We start from the raw sequence: 11891 nt of genomic DNA on the forward strand, positions 1-11891 counted from the left end.
TTGCAAATTCATGAACATTTTTTGAATTCACAAGCATCTTTTTGAAATAATGATTTTTTTTCAAGATCATGATTGTTTTTTTCAAGATTAGCAACTTTTAGTAAAATTTAGAAGCTATTGATATCCTGAATTATTAAAAAAGAAAAAGACGAAAAAATCTGGCGGCGTGCTGGCCATACATGGGCCGGCCCAGAAGGGTGGGGGGTGTGCGCCCGCTGCCTTCTCAGTCACTCGTCCGCCTGCGGTGGAGTTTTCAGTCACTTGTAGAAAAGGGATGGCTTCGGGCGCACGCGCACTTGCCCTGTGGGCGGGCTGTGGTGGGTTAGGAACTTTGGGATCCAAGTCAATGGTGATGATATGTTCAGTTGTGGGCTGTGTGCAGTGTGCAAAAGTTGGCATGTTTCCTAACACTTTAGGTTAGTCTCGGAGATGGAATTGAAGAGCATCCTATCCTGGTCTTTTTGAATCCAATCCCTGACGTACTACACAATAATCCATGCTCAGGGTATTAAACACAGAAGATGCTCAGGGTTGTCCATACAAGTGACAGTAGCTCCATTACAACTGAGTTCAGACGCAACATTGTATCTAATGGACCAACACGACTACACGAGACTACACTCTTATGTCACCAAACCGATCTACCCAGCTTCCATAACAAGAACTCTTCAAGTTGGATAGATTAATCAATCACAGTTTAGCAAACATGTGAGATCAGGAACACCATTACATCAGATAATGTGCGCGGCCATAATATCTGTTGATGTGCCTCGACTGCAGACAATAGTAAATACCAAGTTAAATCTAGTGTTGCAGGTTCAGATACATTCAAGTAATGGGCACTCGAGAACAACTTCATACCTTCATATTGTTAACATCAGGTGTATCCGGGGTTTTCACAGGATAGAATTTGTAAAGTTTCATGTTTTCAAATGCCTCTCTTTGCTTAGGGTCCATATCTTCAATAGCTTTCTTCCTGGCTTCTTCAGCCTGCACAAGTTTTGGGGAATATTGGATACTGTAAAGCGTCAAATCTCTTGGAAAATAATTAAATATTTCAGTTAAATGGACCTGTTCCAGTTCTATTTTCCCTTGTTTAACCTTCTCCTTTAGAAATTCCTGTCAAAGAAACGTGGCAGCAAAATTAGGAAGGGGGTTACTGCTGTAAAATAATGCTAACTTTAGAGTGTATAATTGATCAAGAAGAGTTTAGTGACCTCAATTTTTTCCCTCTCATCCTCTGGCAACCCCTCATCTTCGACTAGCTTATGAGCTAAAACCTGCATTGCAACATGATATGATTCAACATGGATGTTTACAGCTACTTGAAACCAGACCTGGAGACTTAATTAGGATGCACGAGTGCACTTCTGCGAATAGTATTTGAAATAGAAATACAATAACTGCAAAGTGGAAAGCAGGCTAAGAAGATTATATTGTTGTTTTATTATCAACAGAAGGAAACCTCAAACAACCCACCCATCCACTTGCGTTTTGCACCATCAAATTGTGACAGGAACAACTTAGGTCAAGCATCCAACATACTACAAAACAGGAGACAGCATTTAAGACAAAACGGAAGCAATGCGCATGATCAGATACCAGCAATGGAAGATGAGGAGAGGTCCCCACAGCACGAGATTGCCTTATGTAGCAACAGCAATGGCAGCATGTCACCAGTACCGGACAAAAAACATGATGTCATCGACTGATGATCACGTCGCAGACTAAAGCAGACTAGATCACAGCTATAATACGCTTAAAGGAAGCTTACCAGGGGTTCTAGAGGATATATGACGCGGACAACCATGCCATCTTCATCTTCAGGAGGATTTAGTGGCATGTCTGCAAGATATTAAACAAGGTTCATATGCCGATGAGATTACCCTACAGAGAATGATATCATTAAAACAACTAATGCCATATAAATTTAAATCGAGTTATCAACTAGTAGAACAGCTCTAGGATATGGGCGCGTATCTGAGAGTGGACTGTGTCAAACAGGATTCAGTGAGTGTTGGGTCATTTTGAGTACTTAGCAATCTTTTCGTGCTTATGATGTCTTAGAATGTGATTGACAATTCCATCCTGGCAGTTCTTAGGCACTAGGCGCAACCCTGCCACATAGCATTACCTGCTGCCTAGGTTTCTGCGTTGCTAGACAGTAATAAGTACTAGGCACCACCTCGCTGCCTATTGAGTACTTCTGAAAATAGCATGACCTGAAAATCTGCACGCTCTAGAGATGCTAACCGTCAAGGTGTGAAAAGCACTAAAGGCCAAGCAAATATGCACTAAAGTGCAAAAAATGAAAAGAAGAAATGTACCCCTTGTTGGATAATGAGCAACTATCATTCCCTGAGGGCCAAAGGCCATTACATATACATGTGTGTCAAAGTGCAGAAAACCCCTTATACAACAGGGATATACCGAAAAGGGACTATACACATCTAACACCCCCCCTCAAACTCATGGTGGATCAACAACACTGAGTTTGGAGAGGAAAAAGGTATGCTGCGCTCGAGTCTGTGCCTTCGTGAAGAAGTCAGCCAACTGTAACTCCGAGGGCACATAGTGAAGGGCGAGAGTCTGATCCTGCACAGCAGCACGCACAAAGTGGGCATCCACACCGATGTGCTTGGTGAGCTCATGCGTCACCGGGTCACGTGCAATACTGATAGCACCAGTGCTGTCTGACAGTAAAGGAGTCGAGGTAGTAGCCATGACACCAAAATCCTCAAGTAACCATCGCAACCAGATCACCTCAGCCGTCAACATAGCCATGGCTCGCAACTCAGCCTCTGTACTCGAGCGAGAAACTGCAGTCTGTTTCTTTGTCTTCCAGGCAATCAGAGAGCCACCAAGAAAGACACAGTAAGCAGACAGCGAGCGTCGATCAGAGGGATCACTAGCCCAGGTAGCATCAGAGTAAGCCTGGAGCTCAAGAGAACTGGAGCGAGGAAAGAAAAGGCGCTGAGAGATCGTGCCACGAAGATATCGTAGAACACAGAGGAGGTGACTATAGTGGACAGAGGTGGGGGCTGAAACAAACTGACTCAGGATGTGAACGGAATAGGAGATGTCAGGACGTGTAACAGCAAGATAGACAAGGCTACCGACGAGGTGACGATAGCGAGTGGGATTAGGAAGAGGGTCACCATCAGAGGCACGAAGCTGAACGTTGAGCTCCATAGGAGTCACAACAGTGCGGTCATCACTGAGAGCAGCTCGAGCAAGAAGATCCTGAATGTATTTCTCTTGAGAGATGTAGAAGCCATCAGAGGTGGAGGAGATCTCAATCCCAAGAAAATAGCGAAGAGGACCAAGATCAGTCATAAGGAACTGCTCGTGAAGGCGGGCCTTAACAAAGGCAATGTAATCAGTGTCGTCACCAGTGATGATCATGTCATCAACATAGAGAAGGAGAAGAGTCCGACCACGAGGAGACGTGTGAATAAACAGCGCGGGATCATGGTCACTGGGCAAGAAACCAGCCGCGGTCACCACAGATGCGAAGCGCTCAAACCAGGCGCGAGGGGCCTGTTTGAGACCATATAGAGAGCGGCGAAGTCTACAGACCATACCATCAGGAGCATAGTACCCCTGTGGTGGCTGCATATAAACCTCCTCACGCAACTCGCCATTGAGAAAAGCGTTCTGAACATCAAGTTGAGAGATAGACCACTGACGAACAGAAGCCACAGCAAGAAGAGTGCGGACAGTGGTCATGTGAGCCACAGGAGCGAAAGTCTCATCATAATCGCGCCCCTGCTCCTGCTGAAAACCACGGGCCACAAGACGAGCTTTGTAGCGCTCAAGAGAACCATCGGAGCGAGTCTTAAGCTTGTAGACCCACTTGCAGGTGATGGGACGGACACTGGAAGGGAGGGGAACGAGATCCCATGTGCCAGAGCGCTCAAGGGCAGCAAGCTCCTCGGCCATCGCAAGCTGCCATTCAGGCTGAGTCATGGCAGTGCGATAGGAAGTGGGCTTAGGCAAGACAGAGAGACCGTACCGATCAGGGGAGTAGCGATCAGGCGGAGGGCGAGGCCGAGCACGGAGGTTATGAACCGGAGGGGGTGTGGGAGGAGGTGCACCCGAGGTGGAAGGCTCGTCAGAGGCAATATCCTCAGTACGGGAACGTCGAGTATAGTGGAGAGGAAACGGTGAGAGAGGGCGACGGACTGGAGAGGATGGGGGAGAGGTGGAGGAGGAGGAGGGAGAAGACGGGGTCGGAGGTGAATGAGAAGGAAGGAGAGGTGCCGTAGGAGGAGGTGACACATGAGGCACATAGCAGGGTGTATCGGGAAGAAGAAGGAAAGAAAGGTCGTCCACAGAGAAGCTCGAGGAAGAAGAACGTGGGTAGTAAGAGCGAGACTCATCAAAAGTCACATCACGCAAGATGCGCAAGCGACGACCCACTGGATCCCAACACCGATAGCCCTTGTGCTCATCACTGTAGCCAAGGAAAACACACTCGACCGACTGAGCAGTCAGTTTGGTGCGTTCGCGGGGGGCAAGAAGAACATAGCAGACGCATCCAAACATACGAAAAGCTGAGTAGTCAGGAGAGCGACCGGTGAGACACTACATAGGAATGCCACCCTGCAGAGCAGTCGATGGCTGAATGTTGATGAGATAGGTGGATGCGGAAACAGCCTCAGCCCAAAAATGGGGTGGAAGGGAAGCAGCAATCATCAGCGCACGAGCCGTCTCAAGCAAATGACGATGCTTTCGCTCGGCAACACCATTCTGAGCATGAGCACCCGGACAGGAGAACTGGGCAAGAGTACCCTGTTCCGCGAAAAAACCACGCAACAGCTGAGAGATATACTCTCCAGCGGAGTCAGCACAAAAAGTACGAATGGGCGTGGCAAACTGGGTGTGAACCATGGCAGCAAAACGTTTGTATATAGGGAGAACCTCGCTACGAGATTTCATAAAGTAGAGCCAAGTGTAGCGAGAGAAATCATCAATAAACAAAACATAGTAGCGATGACCACCTTTCGAATCAAAGGGAGCAGGACCCCAGACATCAGAATGAACTAAGTCAAAAGGACGCTGAGATACAGACTCACTAGTAGGATAAGGTAACTGAGTCTGTTTGCCAAGTCCGCAGCCATTACAATGTAAGGAGACATCTCCAGATACAGACCCTAAGAGGCCCTGACGAACTAAGGAAGACAAGCGGGAGCCACAGATGTGACCAAGGCGATGATGCCACTGCTGGAAGGACGCAGACGAAGAGGCGGCAAGAGCATGAGAGCTGGCATTAGTGGTGGCAGCGGAAGGAACACAAAGCCAGTCAACCTCCCAAAGGCCCTCTGACTCACGGCGCCGGGGGCCAGCACCAACCAAAACCTTGGTGCGACGATCCTGAATGGAGCAAGAGTCGGTATCAAGAATGACACGACAACCAGAATCGGTAAGTTGGGCAGCGGAAAAAAGATTCATGGTAAGGCGAGGAACATGTGAAACACTCGGAACAAAAAAAGATGGAGTGGAAAGAATACCACAACTAGCAACAGGAAGAGATGTGCCATCGGCAGTAAGAACATTGACAGGCGAATCAAGAGGTCGGAGAGAAGACAACACGGAAGAATCAGAAGACATATGAAAAGAGGCTCCAGAATCCAAAACCCACGAAGATGTACCTGACTGTGTAGATGCCTGTGATGGTGAGGAGGCGGATGCGGTCACAGCAGCAGCAGAGCCAGTCGATGAGGAGCCTGAGGAAGCAAGGAGACGCTTGACGCGAACAATGTCCTGGTCAGTGAGTAACGGAGTCGAGGAAGACACAGGAGGCCCGCTGGAGGAGGAGCGCCTCTGGTCTCGCTTCTTTTGGCGACAATCAGACTCTGGGTGACCTTGCCGGGAGCAGTAACCACAGACGGTGTCACGGCGCGACGTGCCCTTCTCAGCATAAGAAGGACGACTCACCCCCCCCCCCTTGGAGGAGTAGGCAGGAGCGGCGGAGCAGTGAGGCGAGCAGACGACACAGGAGCCCGGGCAACCAATACTGACGGAACCAGAAGCAACCCAGAAGCACCTCCGAGATAGGGACACGACCACGAGCAAGCAAGTGAGCACGCCTGGGCTCAAACTCAGAGCGGAGACGAGATAAGAACTCGTGAACCCGCTGAAACTCCAAATCGGACCGTGTAGTCTGACAGCAACGGCAAGTTCCACAAACGACTGTCCGAAGAGAGTCCAGCTGACGCCAGATGGCAGAGCACTGGGAATAGAACTCATCAACAGAGGAATCACCTTGCTGAAGAGCATGCTCCTGACGCACCACAGAGAGGTATAAAGCATCGCCAGAGGGCTGATAGCGCTGACAAAGATAGGACCACATCGCTGCAACAGTGCCAAGGGCCATGAACTCCGAAGCAAACTGAGGGAGGACACTGGCAGTGAGAACCGCAGCAGCTCGAGCATCATCATTGCACCACTGAGTGTAAGCAGACAGATCATCCCGGTAGATTGAAAGGGCATCAGAATAAGCGGATACCTGCTGATCATAGGCATCAACTGCAGCATCATCAAGGGCCTTGGCTGCATCCCGATCATCCTGAGAAGCATCCGGAGCAAGTACCGGTGGTACCAGTGGAACAGGAGCCACCGGAGCAACAGGGCAGGGCGGACAGGGTACCTCGACAGAGAGAACACCCCACAGGAGGAGCCCGCGCATATGGATACGCATGAATCCCACAAACTCAGCATAATTCGTGCCATCGAAGATTACCGAGCACCGAGGAACAGCCACATAGCCAGACGAAGACATGCTGATTCTCTCTCTTCTTTCTTCTTCTTTTTTTTTGAACTCAGGAGGCCCGAACGGAATCTGGACGGGGGAGGCCCGAACCGCTCACGAGGAGGAAGTCAACGAGCGGGGGGGTCGGGAGCGACGCAAACCTCGCGAGGCAGAGTACAGCGGGTCCGAGATGCATGGCCCGTCCGCGGGCAGGCGAGGGAAGCCGGACCAGCGGCTCAAATCAGCCAGCGGCCGCTCACGCTCGCGCCCTGCGCGTAGGGAAGCAGCTGCTTCCGTAGCGGGAGCAGCAGCAGGCGCCCCGGGCGTAGCCGCCAAGCGGAGCAGAGAAGAGGCAAGGGGCGGCCCGGTAGGGCAGCGGAGCCAGCGAGGAGGACCGGGGCGCCCGGATCCGCGGCGAGGAGAGCCGGGACGGATGGATCCGCGGCGAGGAGAGCCGGATCTGGCAGTGGGTGGAGCGGGAGGAGAGCTAGCACGGAGTTGCAGCATGCGGGAGTGAGGGGAACCTAACATCTGATACCATGTTGGATAATGAGCAACTATCATTTCCTGAGGGCCAAAGGCCATTACATATACATGTGTGTCAAAGTGCAGAAAACCCCTTATACAACGGGGATATACCGAAAAGGGACTATACACATCTAACACCCCTCAGAAGAAAAAGGAGAATAAAAGAGAGATTTGCTTATGACAGGATATTATGTGCCATCAAATTACTACTAGAAAGCAACCAGGACATAATTCAACTGGTGTTACTAAATATGATGCCATTATGATTTTTTAAAACGGAATACCAGTCAACAAAAAAACAAGTTTAAAAGCCATTGCATGTGTTCGCAGGCATGTTTCTTCAACTGACACTTCTAACAATTTGATTAGGGAAAAGGGCACCATTCCAAGACGAAGAATTGCATTGCAACCATTCAACTAACAGTGGCTGCAGTTCTGCAGAATCATGCACACTTTTGGATGGTTTGGTTTACATGATCTTGGCATGACACGTGCCAAAGATAGGTACAGCAGTGTAACCTCTCTAATGGTAAGGGGTATTCAAAGGATCATAAAGCAAAAAGGGTAAAAAGAATAGATATTACTAGAGAAGCATAATACAGGCCTAAAAAAATAAATCCAATTCAGCTTACAGGGCGTGTAGTAGTAGAACTGGTTGGCGCTCTCAGTATTCATACGGTTCAGCACAGACCTGTAAATGTATAAATCTGAGATTTAATAATCGTAACTAGTGGTAATGGAAATATAGCACATCATTCAATGAGAATGAAAATGCCTGGCAACAGAAATAAATATGTACCTAAAGCATGAAATTCTGAAAGCATAAATTCATAAAACTCACCTCCGCTGGGTGCAACAGAGAGTGAAGATTTTTGTTTTCAAACTTCCAATCCTGCCAAACCTGTAGGCAAAGCAATAGCAAGGTGAGCAAAATAAGTTACAAAGTAGAGGAAAAAAGCAGGGATATAAACAATGAAAAGAAAAGGCAACAAATATTGCTCGATATAAGTAACGCAACAGTACCGGTCCTGAAGAGGAATATAAGGCACCCATGACATCTTCATCTCTTCCATTGGTACTATTTCTTCTTTTCCCGTTCGAACAAAATTTATGGCAATCTTATCTGATGGAGGAAAAGGACAGTCAACCTGCAAAATTGAACATGTCAACTGCTAAACAAGATAGACCATCCAGATCATAGGCCTTAAACAAGTATTTGATCAAATTAACAAATATGACAAAATATTTGATACTGCATGTTAGGGTAAAAAACATCAGTGAAGAGCAAAACAAGGTCACCAGCCAAATAATTTTTCACAAGTTAACAGGAAATCTTAGAGAGAGAAAACATAATCATAACAGAACAACAGCAATAGAAGGAAATAAATGCTCCTACCAAGAAAATTCTCTTGGTAACATCAACTGACAAAATAAATTAAGTTTCTTACTCCTTTTATTTTCAAAAGCTTGTAGCAACTTCCTAAACTTAAAAGCTGATACATAAATTTTCATCTTGTGCAATTAATAATTCTACATAAAAACGTAAACAATAACATACTAAAGATGGTATGTTTTTAAGTAATGCAAAAGGTATAAACAGAACTGCTGATTTGTTTATCTGATGTAGACATGAGCTAAAGGTTCAGCTCAATATGTACAACTGCAAGACCATTCTCCGCTGTACATTTTTTTCCTACTAATATGTTTTGCTTTGAAATACAAAATGTAAATATAATGGTGTTATAGATGCTGGGCCAAGAGAGTGGATAAGAGCTTACAGCAAGTACAACAGGAACAACTACAATCTTCAATTCACCATTAACATTCAATTGTTGTGCTGCACGCCAAGAGGAGCCAATTTGACTTGTATGGAATAATATTCAACAGGTGTAAAACTAGAATGGAAATAAGAAGATGGCAGAGACTAAATCCACTTTACATAGAATATATAAAGTGATACACAAATACAATTGTTGAATCTCACTAAACCAGACTAATAGCACTTAAAACAAACATCAGTAAATTTATGGCCAGATAACCCTACTTTTCTACAGATTACGAAACATTACCAACATTATAAAACATGTATCAAGGATCAACGGTAGCAAAATTAACTTTAGAAACAGATTACTGAAATATTATCAAAATTATAAAACATGTATCAAGGATCAACGGTAGCAAAATCAACTTTAGAAACAGCTTAGTGCCAAGTATACTTAGTTACTTACGCTCGGTGCTTCCAAACAAGTAAACCGTCTTCCCATATAGTTTCCCCCCTTCCTCTAGTGTTTTCTGCTCATCAACAACAACCACATATCACTGTATGCTGAAATTAAACATTCAAAAAGGGGGTAGATCTTACAAGATTAAGTTTGACTATCATACCTCTAAATTTTCGAAGTTCCAATTGAATTCCTTTATCATATCAATGTTTTCCCACTGCAGATGACAAGCCAAGTTCTATAAGTTTTTCAAGGCAAGGAAATGCGTACAGCTTAAGCTATATAATATGTCCAAGTGCGCACGACTAACATACACAATACGAAAAAAGGGGATGGGAACAAAACCTCAGTCCCAACAGGAAAAGCAGACCACCACAGATCCTCCTGAACAGAGTGACAAACCATTAGTCAAAACACACATTAATCAAAAATAGCAAGGCCATCATACAAGATCACAATTATAATCATAATGACAACTTCCGAAAACAGTCATAATGGTTGCTTCCAATAGGAAGAAACTGCTGTCATAAAAAGAAGAAAAAAACCCTGCAAATAGAACATGGCACCTGTTGTGCAATAATGAATATGTTCTGAGTCAGCATGCCAGAAACATGTTGCTGGCTCATCATCTTCCAATACTACCATAAACCTAGTGCTAATCTGGCATGCTCCTCGACTGACATAGCAATTGCTAGCACCAGACTTGGAAAAAGGTTGACCAGCAGAACGCACACGGGCTTACAAAAATTTCATCAGTCACGAATTCTCTAATACCACGGGGTAGAGCATTCCAGTTTCCTTTTTGCATGAGAACAAACTAATAGTCAAACCAAGTGTCAATAACATACTCATATAAGCAGTGAGATGCGCATTTGAGCATCACTAGCAGAAGAACGGAACCAACATCCCCCATTTTTTTTTACCAAAAATCCCAGCGATGCGAGCACCAATCGAAAGTGAAGCTGTCCGCGAGCTAATCAGATAAGGACCAACGCTCCCTACTTGGGGATACCAATTATCGAAACGCAAAGGAAGTGTCTCGGTGTCAGTTGATTGAAAAATAGTTTTTCTCTTAACCAACGCCTATAACCATTAGACACTGATCCAACAGTCCATCCAGACCTGGATCTCCTTTCTCTATTTCTTCTTCCTGCTTTCATCTTCACATGCGATACACCCCATCGCGCCCGAACTGCTAACGCCCAATGCAGAGCCCCTGCCGCCACCACCTCCCCTCGGCTCCATTCAGGGCCAGACGCCCTTGCCGCCTCCGCCGGCCACTGGGGTTCCTCCACTGCCCGGCTCCGGCGGCGCCTCCACCGCCGGCCGGCGAGCCTCCATGAGCCCCTTCTAGGCCTGCAAGTCACAGGTAACTTGCAACCCCAGATCCCCTAATTCCTAGCCCCAAATCCCATTTATTTTTGTAATACTCCAGGGTTTAGGGTTTAGGTGATTGACGTGACAACCAGATTCCTCTTCGGGGGGAAGTGCTCCATGTCGACCTTGGGCTTGGGCAGCACCTTGACGCGCTACTCCGCCCCAGAGGATCTGCCTCCTTCGCCGCCGCCTCCTGCTTGCTCGAATCAGTGGCCGCCGTGCGCCCCCGGCTCTCGGTTGGTGTTGGCGTCTGGATGAGCCGAGGGTGTGTATAATCGAGACATCTCTTATCGGGGGCTTTCGGCGCCGGGGGACCGGCCCACGTCGCCCGAATTGGGTGTCCGTCCGTCCGTGCCACAGGCGTGCAGCTTTGCAAGAAGGCCCTCCGTCTTTCCTGAAATCGGATATAGGTCTACTCCGGTCCTTCCGCTAATGCAAACAAGGCCGCACCCGGTGGCTTCTCCCGACCCCGACTCCAGTCCGCAACCGCCCACGACACAGGCCGGCATGCTCCCCCCGCCGCGTCTCCTCAGTCTTTGCCGGGGGCGGCGGCTGCGGCTAGGGCTGGAGCTGGGGTATCCATCGTCGGAGACCTCAGGAGCGTCGTCGCCTCGCAGATGGAGGACCTCACTTGTTGAAATTTGGGAACAATTTTGTAAATTTACGAACACTTTTTGGTTTGACATTTTCAAATTTGGGAAAAAAATTGGGAACAAAGTTTCAAATTCGCAAACATTTTTTGAATGATGTGAACGTTTAAAAAATTCATGATTGCTTTTGAATTTGCAGACATTTTTTTCAAATTCATAAACATTTTTTGAATACTCAAACATGTTTTTTGAAATCATGAACATTTTCTGATTGCCAGAATATTCTTTTCAAAATTGTGAACATTTTTGGAATATGCGAACATTTTTCAAATTATGAATATTTTTCGGATCCACGAATATTTTATGATTTCCCAAACATTTTCTAAAATAATTAATATGTTTGATTTGACGTGTATTACA

General features: G+C 46.7%; 1 pseudogene; it reads right to left on the bottom strand.

The window, feature by feature from the left end:
• Positions 1–503: 503 nt before the first annotated feature.
• LOC119350440 lies at positions 504–11390 on the bottom strand (annotated as a pseudogene).
• Positions 11391–11891: the final 501 nt, after the last annotated feature.

Source organism: Triticum dicoccoides, chromosome 1B (genome assembly GCF_002162155.2).
Source record: "Triticum dicoccoides isolate Atlit2015 ecotype Zavitan chromosome 1B, WEW_v2.0, whole genome shotgun sequence".
Lineage (NCBI taxonomy): Eukaryota > Viridiplantae > Streptophyta > Magnoliopsida > Poales > Poaceae > Triticum > Triticum dicoccoides.